Source organism: Mesocricetus auratus, unplaced genomic scaffold, assembly GCF_017639785.1.
Source record: "Mesocricetus auratus isolate SY011 unplaced genomic scaffold, BCM_Maur_2.0 Super-Scaffold_100025, whole genome shotgun sequence".
In the NCBI taxonomy this organism is placed as follows: Eukaryota; Metazoa; Chordata; class Mammalia; order Rodentia; family Cricetidae; genus Mesocricetus; species Mesocricetus auratus.
The window spans coordinates 16,740,689-16,758,088 of NW_024429206.1; positions in this window are offsets into that span (position 1 = coordinate 16,740,689).

Here is a 17,400-nt window from a genome sequence, read left to right on the forward strand (position 1 = left end):
CAACTTGCAGAATTCAGTTGTCTCTACGATGTGGGTTCCTGGGACTGAACTCAGATAGTTAGACTGAGCCATTTGACTGGCCCTTCCTTCACCTTATATGTTCTCTTTTGGAACCTAGAGCTCACCAGTTGGCTAGGCTTGTTTCCAGAGAGCTCCAAAGAGTCGCCTGTCCCTGTTCTGCAACCCAATGTATTACCAACCCACAGTCATGGTCATGCCTGCCTTTTCTATGTAGATGCGGGCAATTTGATCTCAGATCCCCCTGATTGTGCGGTAGATACTAAGCCAGCTCCCCAACTCCCGTATCACTACTTCCGTAACCATTCTTTGTGGAAAATATCCAAACCAGTTTTCATTTGAGTTGTGACAATTACAGTTGCTATGAACAGGAAATCCTCATCGGTGAGTTTTTTTTTTTTCTGGTCGTAAGACTCTCCAAGTTGGACAGAACTCTTTTTCTATAATGGGTGATTCTCTTCTCCATTTCCAAGAAATAAAGAATTTTGTGACGAGCCTGACGGTTTGTTAAGAAGTCCTGTGTCTCCTCTGAACATGCCGTCTTCCTGCTGTTCCTCAGATATATTAAGTCGTTGAGGTCTTTTGCGATCTTGGCTTTAAAAGCTACTTCCATTTTTCTCCACCGGACTGTTTACTGTTTACTCCATCATGAGCACAGAACTGTCAGGGAAGAACATGAGCCCCCTTTCTCACATGGCTTCTGGGAACTGAAGAAGGGGAGAGGGAGGGGGAAATCGATACTAGAGACCGCCATCCTTCATCAGCTGCCACAGGGCCAGTGGGAACACTATTTCCACCTTTGGTGAAAATTGGATTATAAGTGTTGGGAAAGCAGAAAGGAATTTTTGATGGTAAAATACACTTCTACCTTCAAGGATGGATGGTTTTGCTGAGGAAATATGAGTACATGAGCCACAGCTTCAGAAGACGGCGAGGCAGGGAGAGGCGCTATTGAAACTGAATGTCACATTGCTGCTTCTCTGTTGTTTTTATTTCCTCATTGCCATAAAAAGCTAGAGTATTCTCCTTTCCTACGAGCCTCCCCAGTCAACGTTCCAGCACCCTGAAGGTAAAGTCTGTAATTAATGCAGGATAGTGAATCGCTTCCATGACAGTCTGTCACCAGTTAGCCTGACTTAAGTAAGCCATGTGAGTGGGCGGGACTCTGGGACACTCTCACCATGCTGTTTAGAGAGGAGGTGTCCCCAACCTCCTTCAGTGGCAAATATAAAGAATTGATGGGACTGGGAAACGGCTCAGTGGGTAAATGTCTTGCTAAAAAAAACATGAAGACTTGAGTTTAGATCACTAGTACCACAGGGCTGCATGTATCTATCGCCATAGCAACAGAAAAGGAGCAGAGACAGGTGGATTCTCAGGCTATGCTGGCTGGTCAGTACCTGGTGAGGTGGGGAGGGCAAGGATGCTAAGCCCTTTCAAGAGGGAAAATTGAGTTGAGTACAGAGCCGGAGAAAGACACGGAGCACAGAAGTTACTGGGAGTGGTCAGGAATGGACAGGCGTGCCCCAGAGCCTGACGTGAAGGAATGATTAACTTGTACTTTCTGGAACTGTTACAACATATGCCAACCCCTTGCTATTTCCCATTTATGTGGCACTCACTGGGCCAGCATGAGGTTCAGAGGGATGGTGGCTTAGCCCAGTCATGCAAACAGGGCAATCCAGGCAGGATCTGAGCAAAGGATAAGAGCTCAGACTCTAGAGACAGGCACCAGGTCAGAGCCCCATCTCTGCCTCTCATCTCTGTGCCTCAGTTTCCTCCTTTGAAAGGAGAATCTAACTCTAAAGCCAAACAGGACAGAACACCTGAGCCAGAGAGCAGAGGGCACTTGAAACTTCTTAGTAACTGAAAGCCTCTTGTCTGTTTAAGAAGCAGAATGAGGAGGTGGCTTGGTGACACAGTTTTTGCCTTGTAAACATGAGGACCCGAGTTTAAGCCCCAGAATCCATTTGTAAAACTGCTTCTGGTGACATGTGTTTATAACCCAAGCCCATACCTGATGACGACTTGAACTTGATCCCTGGGGCCCACATGAAGCAGAAGGAGAGGCGTGATGCTATGACGCTGTCCTCTGACCTCCATGTGCATGACTCCCATCACACACGCACAGTGATAATAAAATTAAAAAAATTAAGATCAATCCCAAAGGACCTCTCAATCACCTGGAGAGGAAAACACCCTCAGGAAAAGCTATCTGTTCTGTAGACTTTAGGATAGTGTGTTAAGCCACCCGGACTATAGGGTGAGGTCCATGGCCAATCTGCCTTGAGTGTGTGCTCCTTCATGCTCCATGGACTCTGCCTGTGTTCTGCACAACTCTCTGTGTCTCCCTGAATCCTTTCAGCAGAGGTCACAAGGACTTGAGAACCCAGAAGAGCACAGAGCAAAGTCCAGATGACAGTTCAGGGACACAGGCTGTGTCTTTAGGGTTCCACACCAGAAGCGCTGTGGGAATAGGTGAGATATGGAAAGATTTCAGAGGTCCAGATAGCCCCACGGCTGAGATTTCCCTGCATCCAGTTGGTTTCAACATCCCAGTATCCAAGCATTCATGCCCACTTACAACAAATGCCCACCTTACGCCTTTCAGCCCAGCTCCAAGAACAAACAAAGTATTGTTTTGTCCGTTGGGACCCTTGACTTAAATCCCGTAGGAAACTGAGCTCAAATGGAAGAATGCCCATAGTTTGGAAAGTGAAACTTAATTATGGAGATGAGCTCAGCTGAAAGGAAACAGAATGGATGAAGAGGCTGACCACATCTGTAGGTATGAGACACAACCAGACACATGTGACCTCACCCATCTGAGAATGTGATCCTTGCTAAGGCTCTTTCTCCCTTTTTAAAACAGGATCTCTCTATGGCAGCAATTCTTAACCCATAGGTCTCAACCCCTTTGGGGATCTAGTGACCCTTTCACAGGGGTTATATATCTGATATCCTGCATATCACATATTTACATTATGATTCATAATAGTAGTAAATTACAGTTATGAAGTAACAATGAAAATAATTTTATGGTTGGGGGTCACCACAACATGAAGAACTGTATTAGAGGGTTATGTTATTAGGAAGGCTGAGAACCACTGCTCTATGTAGTTATGGCTGTACCAGAGCTTGCTATATAGACCAGACTGGCCTCGAACTCACAGAGATCCTCCTGCTTCTGCCTTGGAATGCTGGAATTAAAGGTGTGGTGGCCAGGCTCTTACTGGGTTTCTTTTTCTTTTTTCTTTTTGGTACGTGTGTGTGTGTGTGTGTGTGTGTGTGTGTGTGTGTGTGTGTGTGTGTATACACATATGGACATGAGGACAGCTTGCTGTAGTCAGTAGTCATTCCCTCTTTCCACCATCTGGGTTAGGGGGATTGAACTCAAGACATCAAGTTTGGTTGCCAGATCCTTTGCCAGCTCAGCCATCAATCTGGCACTTTTTCTTTTCGGTTCTTTCTTTCTTTCTTTCTTTCTTTCTTTCTTTCTTTCTTTCTTTCTCTCTTCTTTCCTTTCTTCCTTTCCTCCCTCCCTCCTTCCTTTCTTTCTGTCTTTCTTTCTTTTTGAGACAGGGTCTTTGTCACTGTTTGCTTCACTTGTCAACTTGACCCAAACCTAGACACAAAATTGACATGAACCTAAGAAGAGACATCTTCACTTAAAGACTTGTCTAGATCAGATTTGTCTGTGTCCATGTCTCTGGGGTTTTTTCTCAATTGTTGATTGATGTAAGAGGGCCCAGCCCCCACTATGGGCTATGTCACCCTTGGGTCCTGGGTGCTATAAGAAAGCAGGGTGAGAAAGCTGTGGGAGCAAGACTGTGAGCATGACTACTCCATGGCCTCTGCTTTGTGTTTCTTCCTTCCCTTTATGAGGGTGAGATAAACCCTTTTGTTCCCAAGTTGCATTTGGTCGTTAGTTTATCACAACAATGGCAAGCAAACAAAGACAGCTTTGCCCTGTAGCTCAGGCTGCTCTGAAACTTACAGCAATTCACCTGCCTCAGTCTCTTGTATGCATCCACCACCACGCCCAGTCCTACTAGGTATTAGTGAAATGATGAAGTAAATTACTGCTAATATGTAAGACCTGATATGATAGCATAAGTATATTTAAAATTAGTTCTTTTCAGATAAATATACCAAAATATTAATGACATTTGTGAATAAAGCACCCTGTGTCTGAGCGGATTTTAAAATCTTGCAGAAACTTCTGGTTTACTTTATTCCAGGCGTTTTTTTTTCTTAGGAGAATTTGGCTGACTTGATTTCTCAGATTTCAAAGTTTACACAGGAGCCATATGGTTTTCCTTTCTTACCTCCTTCCTTCCTTCCTTCCTTCCTTCCTTCCTCCCTTCCTCCCTATCTTCCTGTCATCTATATGTCTAATCTATCATATATCCATGCATCTTTCTTTCTTTCTTTCTTTCTTTCTTTCTTTCTTTCTTTCTTTCTTTCTTTCTTTCTTTCTTTCTTTCTTTCTGTCTGTCTGTCATCTAATGTATCTGACAGTCTGTTAGGGATGCATGTGTGCTATAGTGTCTGTGTGGTGGTCAGAGGACAACTTGTAGGAGTTTTTTTTCTCTTCTTCCACTGTGTAGATTCTGGAGATTGAACTAATACTGTCAGGTTTGGCAGCAAGCACCTTTACCCACTGAGTCATCTCACTGGTCCCAAGCTTCTTTTTTCCAACATAAAGCCTCCCTCACCCTCTTGCCCACATTTTTGCTTCTGAATGTTAGGTGTCAGGTCCTAGCAGAGCTGGTTCTAACGTGCATGCACACAGAGGTTTCCAAGTGGGTTTTGGCCGTAGTGAGAGGCCCATACTGAAAAGCCCTCTGAATGCAATAATTGAATAGACATAATTACAAGGCTTCATGCCATGTGAAATTGTAAATAGACTGACAATGTAATTTGCACTCATTTATGATACAGTAGCTCATTAAGGCTCCAATTTCCATCCCCTTCATTAACAAGCTCATCTGCTTCTCTGAGTGAGGCCCCTTTTGTGTGAGGTGTGGCTCTCTGCCCACAGTGATGCCTGAGCGAGTACAGAAGCACTCTTGGTGACAGAGTAGTAAGTGGCCAAGTGGTATCCTCAGGATGCTCATCCATCAGCAAAAGAGGAGCAGGTGAAAATTATGGGATATCTGTATTTTTTATTTGAGCATATCCATTTTGTCTGGATGGCAGAGTATTCTTAACATTAAATAAAAACCACAGGGTGCTAATACACCTTCCATAATCACAGTCCCTGCGCCATGGTTTCACAGGGAGAATTAAATGAATGGTCAACCTGTATACTAAGTGCTGGGCATGGTGCCTGGCAGGGAGAGAGCTTCAGAAATGTTTGTAATGGAGTTGAGTACACGGTCCCACCTGTCAACCAAACCTTCCTCTGTGGAAGCAGAGTAGTGGTCAGCAGGGTTATGTTAGGGAAATGGAACCTCTGTGCTTCCAAGGCTAGCAGCTATGAGCAAAGCAGCACCCAATGGAAGCTAAGCTTCAAAGCCACCATTTCCATTCTTCCCCGGATAAACCGTGTGACAGTCCACACCCGCCTGCTGCCAGGCCTGCCTTTTCCCTCCGATCACAACAGCACAGCTGGTCACCCTGATACATATTACCTTCTCATTATCTGTGCTGGGCTCGAGTTAGACACACTGAGAGACCATGGTTAAAATGAGAGCCAGCGAGGGGGTGGCGAGACGGCTCAGGAGGTGACGGCACTGGCTGCCAGTCTTCATGATCTGAGTTCCATCTTGACGCACATAGTGGAAGGAAAAGGCTAATTTCTAGGCATCCTCTAGCTTCCACAAGCTCTCTGTGGAAGACACAGACACACGCATGCACATGCACACACATGCGCGCGCGCGCACACACACACACACACACACACACACACACACACACACACACGGATACACACAATAAAACAGAACCAGTGAGAGAGAAACTGTAGTGTGTTGGGTTTTATTTCTCCTTCGTCAAAGCGTCCTCTCTTTTAGTCTGCCGCTCTGTCTCCTGAGCCATCCTGTTTTCTCTGTAGATGAGCACCAGCATCTGTTTCTCTGCTTCCTGACGGTGGATGCAATGCAGCCAGCCATCTCCGTCTCGCACTCCTGCCATCATGACTTCCCCGCCATGATGGACTGTGCCCTCATACCGTGAGCTGAGATATACTCTCTCTTCCTTAAGTGCCTTTAACTGGCGTGCTGCCATAGCAACAAAACAGCAACGAACACATCCTACTTTGCTTCTTCCTTGAGTTTGCCACCCATCTTTTCTCCATTCGCAGTGATTTCTGTGGTTGCTACCCTGCCCTTTTCAGCCACTCCCCCCCCCGCCCCGTGGCTTCCCAGACTTGCTTGAGGCAAGCTTGATTTTAGTGTTAGTGGTCCTAACACACACCTGGAACTTTTAGACTGAGTTTGTGCATCTTTTACCACATGCCGCACACAGGCCAAGCATCTCACATTCAGAATACCAGCCGTCAGAGTTGGCTTCAGCAGTCAGCTTGACACTAACCTAGAGTCGTATAGGAAGAGAGAGCCTCAGCTGCAGAACTGTCAGATCGGTTTAGCCTGTGGCCACATCTGTGAGCCATTTCCTCTGCTGCTAATTGATGGAGGAGTGTCCAGCCCACCCTGGGTGTTACCATCCCTGTACAGATGGGCCTGAGCTGTTTACGAAAGGTACTTGAGGAAGCCAGAGGAAGCAAGCCAGTAAGCAGCATGCCTCCCCGGCTTCTGCCTCTGCTCCTGCTTGACTTCCTGCCTGACTTCCCTCAGGGACAGACTGTGACTTGAAAGTGCTAGGCAAAATAATTTCTCCAAGTTGCTTTTGTTCATGGTGACTGTCACAGCAGCAGAAATCAAACTAGAATACCAGCTAAGGCCCCAAACAACCACGATTTGGGGTCCTTTCACATACAAGGAAACTGAGGCTTAGATATGCTAAACAGCCAGTCATGAGTCACAATTAGCGAGCTGTAGAGTTTGGATTCCAGCCCAGGCCATCCCATTGTGAGCCAGAGGTCTTGATAATTTCTTTTGGTGGTTCGTCTCCACATTTTGTGAAAACTCCATTTTCTTAGCATTTAAGTTGCTGTGTGTGCTACTACCATGGCAGGAAAAAACATCATAGGTCATCTGCTTTATTTTAAATATATCTAGCATTGAAATGTACTTTACAGTGTGGGCTTTTATAAAAATTGAAAAGTAAAGGAAAGAAAAGAAAGTTTATACAAAGCCTGTATTGAAAGGACATCAGGTGCAGTAACAAGGGGTTCTCTGAAGACAAATGGCACACGGTCCAGTGTTAACTGCCTTTTGTTAGTCTTGTGACCACTGGTAGTTTATGAAGCTCTCCAGGTTTGTCTGTCTGTTTGATGGGAATAATCAGAGACTCACTTTATAAGACTGATAAGAAAGTTAGAGAAAATGATAGATTTGAAATACTCTATCTTACGTCTGGAACACAGTGTGTGTGTGTGTGTGTGTGTGTGTGTGTGTGTGTGTGTGTGTGTGTAAGGGTTCTTGGTGTAATGTTCAATGGTGTTCTTCCTACATAGAATTTGGAGAAGGGAGAGTGCTGACCACCATTGCTAGTATTCAGGCATCTGCACTGGCCTGTCCTTGGGGTTCTGACAGGATGTGCCCTCAGCTGCAGCCACTAAGAGCACCACCTGTGTACATTCACTATGTTCCCTTTTAAAAGGGCCCTGCCTACTCCCATCCTTCTCTCTCCCGCTGTCTCCCCCCTCTGTCTCTCTCTGTCTCTCTCTGTCTCTGTCTCTCTCTGTCTCTGTCTCTGTCTCTCTCTCTCTCTCTTCTCACTGTCTCTCTCCTCTTTTCTCCTGCTGCTCCTTTCCCAGGAAGTTGGTCTCCCTTCCCCTTTCCCCTTTTTTATGATCCCTTACCCTAATTAAAAAAAAACCTCTGATTAAACCCCGTCAAAAGGCATCTTTCTCTCATGTGCCACTTTCCTTAAATCACAACAATCATTGCCAGCCGAGGAGAGACTGCCCGGAAATGAAAATTGATGGCTGCTTTAGAGAGATGGTAAAGCAGGCAAGGAAAGCAAGGGTTGACTTTCTCAAGTTTCCATCAGTCACCCACATAGAGCTATTCAGTCTCTAGGCAGAGTTGGCAGACCACTGGGTGGTGGTCTGAAACTCCCAGGTCTTAGTGTCCTACTGTAAATGGCATGGGTAATATGTTAACACAGAGAAGCTTGTGACTGGGGAAATGGCTCAGTTAGAATACTCACCTAGCATGCAGGAAGCCCTGGGTTCAATTCTCAGCACTACACCGAAATGACATAGTGGTGCATTCTTATGATACCAGCATTTAGGTGGTGGAGGCAGAAGGACCAGGAGTTCAAAATCAGCCACAGTGGTAGTTTGAATGAGAGTGTTCCTCATTAGCTCAGATGTTTGAACACTCCAGTCGGTGGCGCTGTTCCAACAGGATTAGAAGGTGTGCCTTTGATGAAAGAAGCCTATCACTGGGGGTGGGCCTTAAGGTTTCTCTGCTTGTGCTTGAAGTTCAAGTTGTGAATCCTCAGCTGCTGCTTCAGCCACCAGTCTCCATGCCTATGTGCTGCCATCATAGACTCTAAACCCTCTGGAACCATAAGTCCCAATAAACCCTTTCTTCTGTAAATTGCCTTGGTCATGGTGTTTTACCATAGCAACTGACAAGTTACTAATATGGTTACCTAGGGAGGTTGAGGTTGATTTGGGTTATTCTACTTCTGGCCTCAAAAACAAACAAGCTGGGGAGATGCTCATCGTGTAGGTTTTAGGTGCCCAGTGGTAGAGTGGAGATTCTGAGAGTTAATCTAAGTACCCCAAACTAACTGCTACTAAACCTTGAATCAAACTCAAAGAAGTCCATCTCTTGTAGTTTTAAAAAGGCATTGTTTCCATTAATTTTGGGAGGATTTTATGCATAGATACAGCGATTTTGATCATATTAGCCTTACTGTCCTTCCACTGACTCCTCCTAGATCAATACCCAAATAATTAATAAAAATATATTTTAACGAGTTTGAGGCAAGTTTAGGATAGATACACAACAAAACTCTGTCTTACAACCTCCTCACTTCTGGCTGCAGGAAGAGATTAAAAAGAATCTTTGAAAGGCTGGAGAGATGGAGTTAAGAACTCTGGGTGCTCTTGTAGAGAACATGGGTTTGGTTCCTAGCATCCAAGTCCAGCAGTTCAAAACTGCCTGTAATTCCAGCTCCAGAGTGTCTGATGCCCTTTTCTGGCCCCTGCAGGCACTTACACTCAAATGTGCATACACACATACACACATATTAAATTATTATGATTATTAAGTCATACACACATACACACATATTAAATTATTATGATTATTAAGTCTTTAGAAAAGAACCTTTTAACTAGTTTTGCAATAAAGAAACGTACACAGACAAAAGGCATTGATTCTGTCCTTAATCTAGAGTTTAAGATTCATGATGGGGAACGATTTTGTTCATTGCATTTACCAAGACATTTTTGGTAGCCTACTTAGATGCCACCTATTTAAAAAAGTGTATCAAATGAATAAACAGAAGATACACGGAACTGAACTCAATCCAAATTCATTGAGAAACATTGGAGGTAATCAACAACACACTGTTGGGGTGCCTGAATGTGACTAGGGACACTGGCTGAATAATTGTGCAGTTGTACACAGTGCCTGTGACATCGACTCCAGATAAGCAGAGCTGGATGCAAGCCATACTTTTTTGGCCACTTTGGTCTCTTTACATTCCGACTGTGTTTGCTCTTGGTGAATTTGGCCATCACAGCTCCTGAGTAGCAAGAATCGTTGTTTCATTCTTTGCTTGTGTTCATTTGGTTCAAAAAAAATCTCAGGGGAGCTGAGATCGCATGCACATACCTTCTCAAAAGTAAGCTAACGTGGCTGGAGAGGGGGGCTGGTGGTGGGAGGGACACTGTCAAACACACATGTGGGGCACAGGCGTGAGTGGGAAGTGACCAGTTCTGGTACAGAAATCTAGTATTAACCCTACTTATATTTGTGTCCGGTGAATGTGGATTCCTTCTCTATTTAAGAACAATGGCAGCTATTAACCCTGGGCACTGTTTTGTGCCTACTTTAAAGATTGAAAAATTGTGGTGATATCTTGCTTGTACAAATAAAGCATGTCTGAAGGTCAGAGAATGGAGCTTGCCACTAGCTAACCATAGAGGCCTGGCATATCTGACAGACATTCCTGTGAATCGGGATAATCTGAAGGACCGGACCACCCTCTCTTGTGACCAGCTAGTCCAGTTGGTAGAGCATGAGACTCAATCTCAGGGTCATGGGTTTGTGCCCCATGTAGGGGGCCATTTAGCCCTAAATAAACACACAGAGGCTTATATTAATTATAAACTGTCTGGCTGATGGCTCGGGTTTCTTATTGGCTAGCTGTCTCTTAATTATTAACCCATTTCTATTAAACTATGTTTTGCCACGAAGCTGTAATGCTCTGGCATGTTTCCCCAGTGTAAGTGTTACAGCTCTGAGGGGAAAGGTTTCCTCAAAATAAGTGCTGCAGTCCTGAGAGGAAAGATTTCCCCAGTGTAAGTGTTGCAGCTCTGAGGGGGGGGGGGAGGGTATTATGGCAGTCCGCCACCAAGGAATACCACGAAGTCACACCACACAACAAAACTCACACAAGAGATTTCTTGTGAAAGACACAAGTGGGTGACTGCCTTTGCCCTGAGAGACAGCAGAGAACTGAATGGAAGACAGGATTATACAGGGTTTCTTGGGGCAGAGTTTTCCAGGGTGGAATTTCAAGTCCGGAGCTTGGGGTTAGTTCGGAGATTGGTGGGATTTCGAGCTCAGGTACTGATGGGTTTTTGAAACTGGAAAGTGAGCTCAGACTTTTTACCCTAGAGATGGTTACATGGCTTCCCATTTCTATCAGCCCATGAGCTCGCACGCGCTGCCATGCAGCATGCATGTGCGCACACACACACACACACATACACACACACACACATTCTTTCTTCTTCATAGGACACACCCCACTTACAGCCCTTGTTCAACCCTGTGTATATTTCTTTCATCAAAGTCCAGAACTCTTTATTTCGAGAATTTGCTTACAGAAACACCCAGACCCTCTCCACACACACACACACACACACACACACACACACACACACACACACACACAAAACAAAAAACAAAACCTTGAAACTCTAATGTTGTCTGATGTAATTCTGAGGTCCCAGTTGCAAGTTCAATGCCTGGAACAGGATGGACACCAAATAAATCCAGCAATAGAAACAGGAGAAAGCCCACTGGGATGTCTTTCCAGATTAATCCAGGATCCCCATCCTGCTCTAAGAGCTTAGATGGTCGAACCAGGTGAAACTACAGTCACAGAATTGTGTGTGCGGGGAGGGAGTCTTTAGCACTCAGGAATAAGTAATTTCAGAGTCTTTAAGTGTAAACCCTACTGTCACTTCTGAATATCCCTGGATGGGACACTTCTCTTTGCTGAGCTCCAGAGTTCATGAATCATTTATCAGAGACTGCAATGCCCATTGTACCAGCTTTTTGTTAGCATCAATAAGACATGGCAATTAGATTCAGTCCCCAGCACAGAGCAGGCAGCTCACAAATGTTATCTCCTCTTCACAGAGCAGAACCCTGGGACTGCCCTCCAGAGAGCTGGCTGGAGGCACACTGTTCTCAGATAGTCTGAAGGACATTTGTTTCTTCAATCAGATCCTAAAGGCATGCACAAGCCAAAGAAAATGGCTGCTTCTGACTCTACTGAGGACAATTTATGTCTCATTCTTCATGGACTGAGCAAGTGAGACTCAGATTCATCTATGGCGCCAGTGAATTTACCAAGAGCTAACAGTGGAAAGTGACCTTCCGCCCTGATGGACACGTGCCAAGTGAGAAGATAATTAATTATGACAACAGAGCCACGGAGATTGTGTGACCTAATTATTCTTTTCACCAGTAACAAAAGGTCACATAGACTGCTTCAGTGATTTATAGAATTCCAGGTCTCTCCACCACCCTGCTTCTTAGCTTTCTCTCTCTCTCTCTTCCTAGGTTATATACAGTATCGTGCCCCTGTTATGGGTTGTGAAGCACATGGTTGGGGACATATGACTGGCTATTGAATTTTGAGCTAGTTAATTTAACCTCGCTCTGAAGGAGGCTTCTGTTATTTGTTTGGTAGGCTTCTGGTGCCTATGGTCACTTGCCTTGGTGAACATTTTAATTTGAACAAATATAGATGAATACTTTCGTAAGAATGATAATTGCACAGTTAAATCTTTCTTGGGGTAGTCACAAACTAATGGTATTTTTTCCACCAAATAATAAGATAATATACATATTTTTATCCAAAATAGCACTCTAGGAAATATCTTAGAAAATAAAAACATAAAACAAAGTTGAATTCTTATTTACATTTAACAAAAACATGGCACACACACTGTTCCCTCACTGTGCGGTTTATGTAATGCTTCCTTTTTTGAAAAGTTTACACAAAAATATAAAGAAAACACAAATAGCTTAGAAGATAAACTATAAAACAAGTAGGGAAATATGAGTCTCAAAATCATAAAATGCCAAAGGCTAAAGTTTATTACACAATTCAGGATGGATTTAGTCGGTGTGAGTGACGGAATAACTCCAAGATTTCATTTCAAGGTTCAAGTGTTTGCCCAGCCACCTGGGACAGAGTTTATGGGAAAGTTTGTAGATGATAAAAATGAGCTCAAAAATTTCATAACTGGCACTCTCCGTCTCCCTCCTAATTCAGGTCCTCTTTTATTTGTCTCTCTGGTTTTCAAGACCTGCTGACATATTGGTTGCTGCTTCCTCCCCATCACTGGACCAGAACATCTACACTGAGACTTCTAGGGAGGGGGTGTCCTGGACAGTTGTCCCCACAGAGCTGTACGATATCTCAGTGCACCTGTAGAGGGAGCGGTGGGATGGAAGTGTGTATGTCTACTGCAGGGTCTTCAACAACCCTTACACATCACACCCTGAGTAGGGGCTCCTTTCCTTTCTATATTATCTCTTGGGGGAAGAGGTAATAGTGGTTAGGGGGCACAGAGAACATTAGCTTTTCTACTAGTGGCATTTTATTGATTCCCACGGAATTGATCCCAGTCTTATGTTGATACGTTCCCTCTTTGTTTGTTTTGTTGTTTTGTTTTTTGAGACAGGGTTTCTCTGTGTAAACTTGGCCGCCCTGGGACTCACTCTGTAGACCAGGCTGGCCCGGAACTCGCAGATATCTGCCTGCCTCTGCCTCCCAAGTGCTGGTGTTAAAGGCGTGAACCACCACCACCCCTCTTATAATAAATATAGTGTACAGAACTTTCTGTTTATTTTTTAATTTTATGTACATGAGTGTTAGGGGTGTGTGTGTGTGTGTGTGCGTGTGCGTGTGCGTGTGTGCCATATAAATCCAGTGCCTGTGGAAGCCAGAGGAGACACCAGATCCCCTGAAGCTGGAGTTATGGATGGTTGTGAGCCACCATGTGAATGTTGTAAATTGAACTCTTGTCCTTAGGAAGAGCAGCCAGTCCTCTTAACTGCTGAGATATTGCTCCAGCCTCTCTTCCTGATTCTTAGTGCTCTTCTGATTCTGGAGATGTTTTAGGGCCTGTTGCATCTGGCTGTTGTGTGGCACTATTTCTGGGGAGATGTGAACAAGAGTCACAACAGATAGGAAACTTGCAACTGACTAAAGTTATGATATAATCAAAGTCCAGCTTGGTGAACTAATAACTTTATTTGGGGATTTGTTGCATGTTTTTGAGCTTTGTATCAAGTTTAAATCTTTTATTTAAACTAAAAGGGGAATTGTAGGGGAGAGCCCACAATACTGTGGACAGAGGTCCGAGGGACAGGTGGGATTTAAAGGAAAGGAAAAGCAAAAGCTCTCTCTTGGAAGCTAGCCACGTTCCTGGAGCTCCTATCTCCCTGTAAGTACCTTTCTATATTCAATAAATATCTTAGACCTCTTTTTCAGATAGCATTATTTCCACATCAGGGATTCTTATAGGTACATGAGTGGAGGTGTTGCTTATAAGAGCATGGATTATAAGAGCATGGAGGACCTATAAGTTAGGTATATCACCAAAAGCCTACCATAGGATGGGTTATAACTCAAGAAATCTGAAACTCTGGGGCTCTCTTTACTATTTGAAGGTACTAGATAGGCAAAAGTCTCTTCAAAGAGACTCACTCAATAGGTCTGAAACTCTCATCTAGGCAGATTTCCTGGTGTGTGTCTCCTCAACAGTCCTTATTGCTGATATAATCTTGAAGATGGAGTCTTGTGTATCTGATCAGTTTTGGGGACTCCTAGGATTTGTGAATTGTTCACTTCATGACTCTAAAGCTTCCCTCCGTGATCAAATGTTTCAACTTTGAGGAAATTGTTACCCATTGTTGGCCATCTTAAAGAGCTAGGAATAGTGGAACTGACCAAATAGTAAAGTCTTCCCTCACGAACCTCATATTTTATAAAGCTTAGTAATGAAACAACTATTAATTGGTATTGGCTTAGTTTTGGTGGAAAAAAGCAGGACAAAGACATAGAAAGGGACAGAGGGGTGATCCTGAATTTCTTGGTGATGGAGCAGTATTTCAGAATGGCCAGATTCAACCAAAAGTGGGCTGAGAAGAGGCTCATCCTGCAACTACTGGTTTCTCAGTTTAAATTTAACTGTTGGGTGTAGGGAATGACATTCTCATCATTGTGGTTCTAGGATAAAGAAAATGGGGCCCAAGTGAGAAGATTATTTCATTTTCTACAACAAATACTTCAATGTTCTTTGAATTCGTAACAATAATGATATCCTATTTATATATTTATTTGTGTGTGTGTGTGTGTGTGTGTGTGTGTGTGCGAGCACATGTGCATATAGTTGCTGGTACATGCCATAAATGTGGAACAGATACCCTCTGGAGCTTGAGTGATGAGATGAATCACATGGGAGCTGGGAACTGAGCTCAGGTCTTCTGGAAGAGTAGCAAGTGCTTTTAATCACAGAGCTCTCCTGTTCCCAAATTAAACATTTTTTTCTTTTTTGTTTTTCTTTTTTTTTAATTTTAAATAGCTTGTTTTACATGTCAATCCAGTTCCCTCTCCCTCCCCTCCTCCCTCACCCCCTATCCCTCCATCCTCCCACCCTATTGCCAATTCCTTCCGCATTCCCAAATTAAACATTTTTATGCATAGAAAGATTTTGCTAGATGTTATATATCATAGTATTTCCTCTGTTACTCACATTTTTAGGGTTCAGTTGCTGGTGAGGACCAATGTGGTGAGAGCTAATGAGACAAACTCGGGACAAGCCAAGGAATGCAGGCTTTTAGTTTGTTTTTCAGAATTTAATACAGGACTTGCATCTGAAACCTCCTCAAGGTCCCATAAATCTGTGTATCTCAGAACTAGTTTGTCCCTGAGATCAACAACCCCTGTGTTAAACCACCTTAGATTTGTACCATTTTCCACTTATTCTCAAATCACTAAGGTGAGAGCATGTATATCACCTGGATCTATGGAATGATCTATCAGAATATTAAAGTCTATCTAGTCAAAATACCTTAATTTACTCATTAGAGGTAAAATTAGAATGAAGATAAGACCAAAGTTAAATATAAAATAATTATTGAAATCAGGAAAATTATTTCCAATGAAGTATTATTACACAAAATTATGTTAATTGGCGAATTTTCTTATCCAATAGATATTTAGTGAGCATAAAGTCCTTGATATAGGAGATCAAAGTAAGAACATTATATGTACAATGTCCAACTAACTGTTCATCGTGCAGTAGGGAGTGTGGATATTAGCAGGTGGAGTGGTTGCTGGTGTCTCTTAAGGAGTCATGGCAGAAATAACAGGGAAGCTGTGCCAGAGGGTGAGAAAGGAATTTGTTTTTTACAGGGAATCAGAGAAGATCCCACCAAGAAGATACTTGTGTTGAGTATTAAAGGTGAAAACATCTGGCCAGGAATAAGTAGGATAAAGATGTTTCTATTTAAGAAGACAAAAAAAAAAACAAAGAAAATGGATCTCAGAGCCAAGAAGCTTGGAATTTTAAGCAATCAATAACCAATGTAGTACTTATGCACCAACTTGTGAAGGATACTGAAGAAATAAAGATCAAACTGTGATGAGAAGAGAAATACTTCAGTATTTATGGTCCTGGGAAAACTCCTTAACTTGTTTTTTGTTACATTTAATTCATTGAATCTTTACAACAACCTCATAAAGTAGGCATTTTAGCCTGCCTGTAGAGTATGAATACCTGTTAGAATTGGAAATGTTTTTAATATAACATTTGCATATAAATTATCCTAGTGGCAGTATTACTAACAGATCAAAATGCAAACAACCCAAATGGCCATCCACAAACAAATGAGTAAACACATTGTGGTATATCTATATGACAGAATATTATTCAACCTTTAAGGATATCATGTTAAGTGAAACAATCCTGGCATACCACATGAAATACCATATGATCTCTCGTAAACAAAACCCCTCAAAATTAAGAATCCTTAAAGAGTGTAGATTGATGGTAGATATTGACTGCAGTGCCTATTCTTTGTACATTGTACACTGTTCATACTATATGATTACTGGAGGGGCTCAATGTTTACCTAATGGGGAGACTCAATCTTTGCTCTCAAATTCAAATCTGGTGGGAAGAAGAGAGGGGCAGAAGATGAGGGGAGAGGAGGATATGGGGGAGCAGGAAGGTTGAGTTTGGGGAAGAACAGAGAACAGTATGAGAGACACCATAATAGAGGGAGTCATTGTAGGTTTAAGGAGAGACCTAGAACTAGTGAGATTTCCAGAGATCTGCAAGGATGACACCAACTGGCAAACTAAGCAATAGTGGAGAGGCTACCTTAAATGCCCCTCCCTGATAAAGAGTTGATTACTTCCTTGTATGCCACCCTAGAACCTTCAACCAATGACTGATGGAAGCAGAGGCAGACACCCACAGCTAAACACTGAACTGAACTCCTGGAACCCAGTGATAGAGAGGGAGGACTGATGAGCAAAGGGGTCAAGACTGGACTTGTTTAACCCAAAGAAACAGCTGACCTGAACAAGGGGTAACTCTTGGACCCAAGAATGATGGTTGGGAGGCCAGCATGGGACTGATACAGATGCCCTGAATGTAGGTGTCAGTGAGGGGGCCTAGGCAATCTATGGGGCCTTGGCTAGTAGATCCATATTTATCCCTGGCATCCAAATGGACTTTGGGGACCCATCCCACAATGAGGGATGCTCTCTCAGCCTGGACTTCTGGGGGCCCTGCCCTGAATGAAATGACAGACT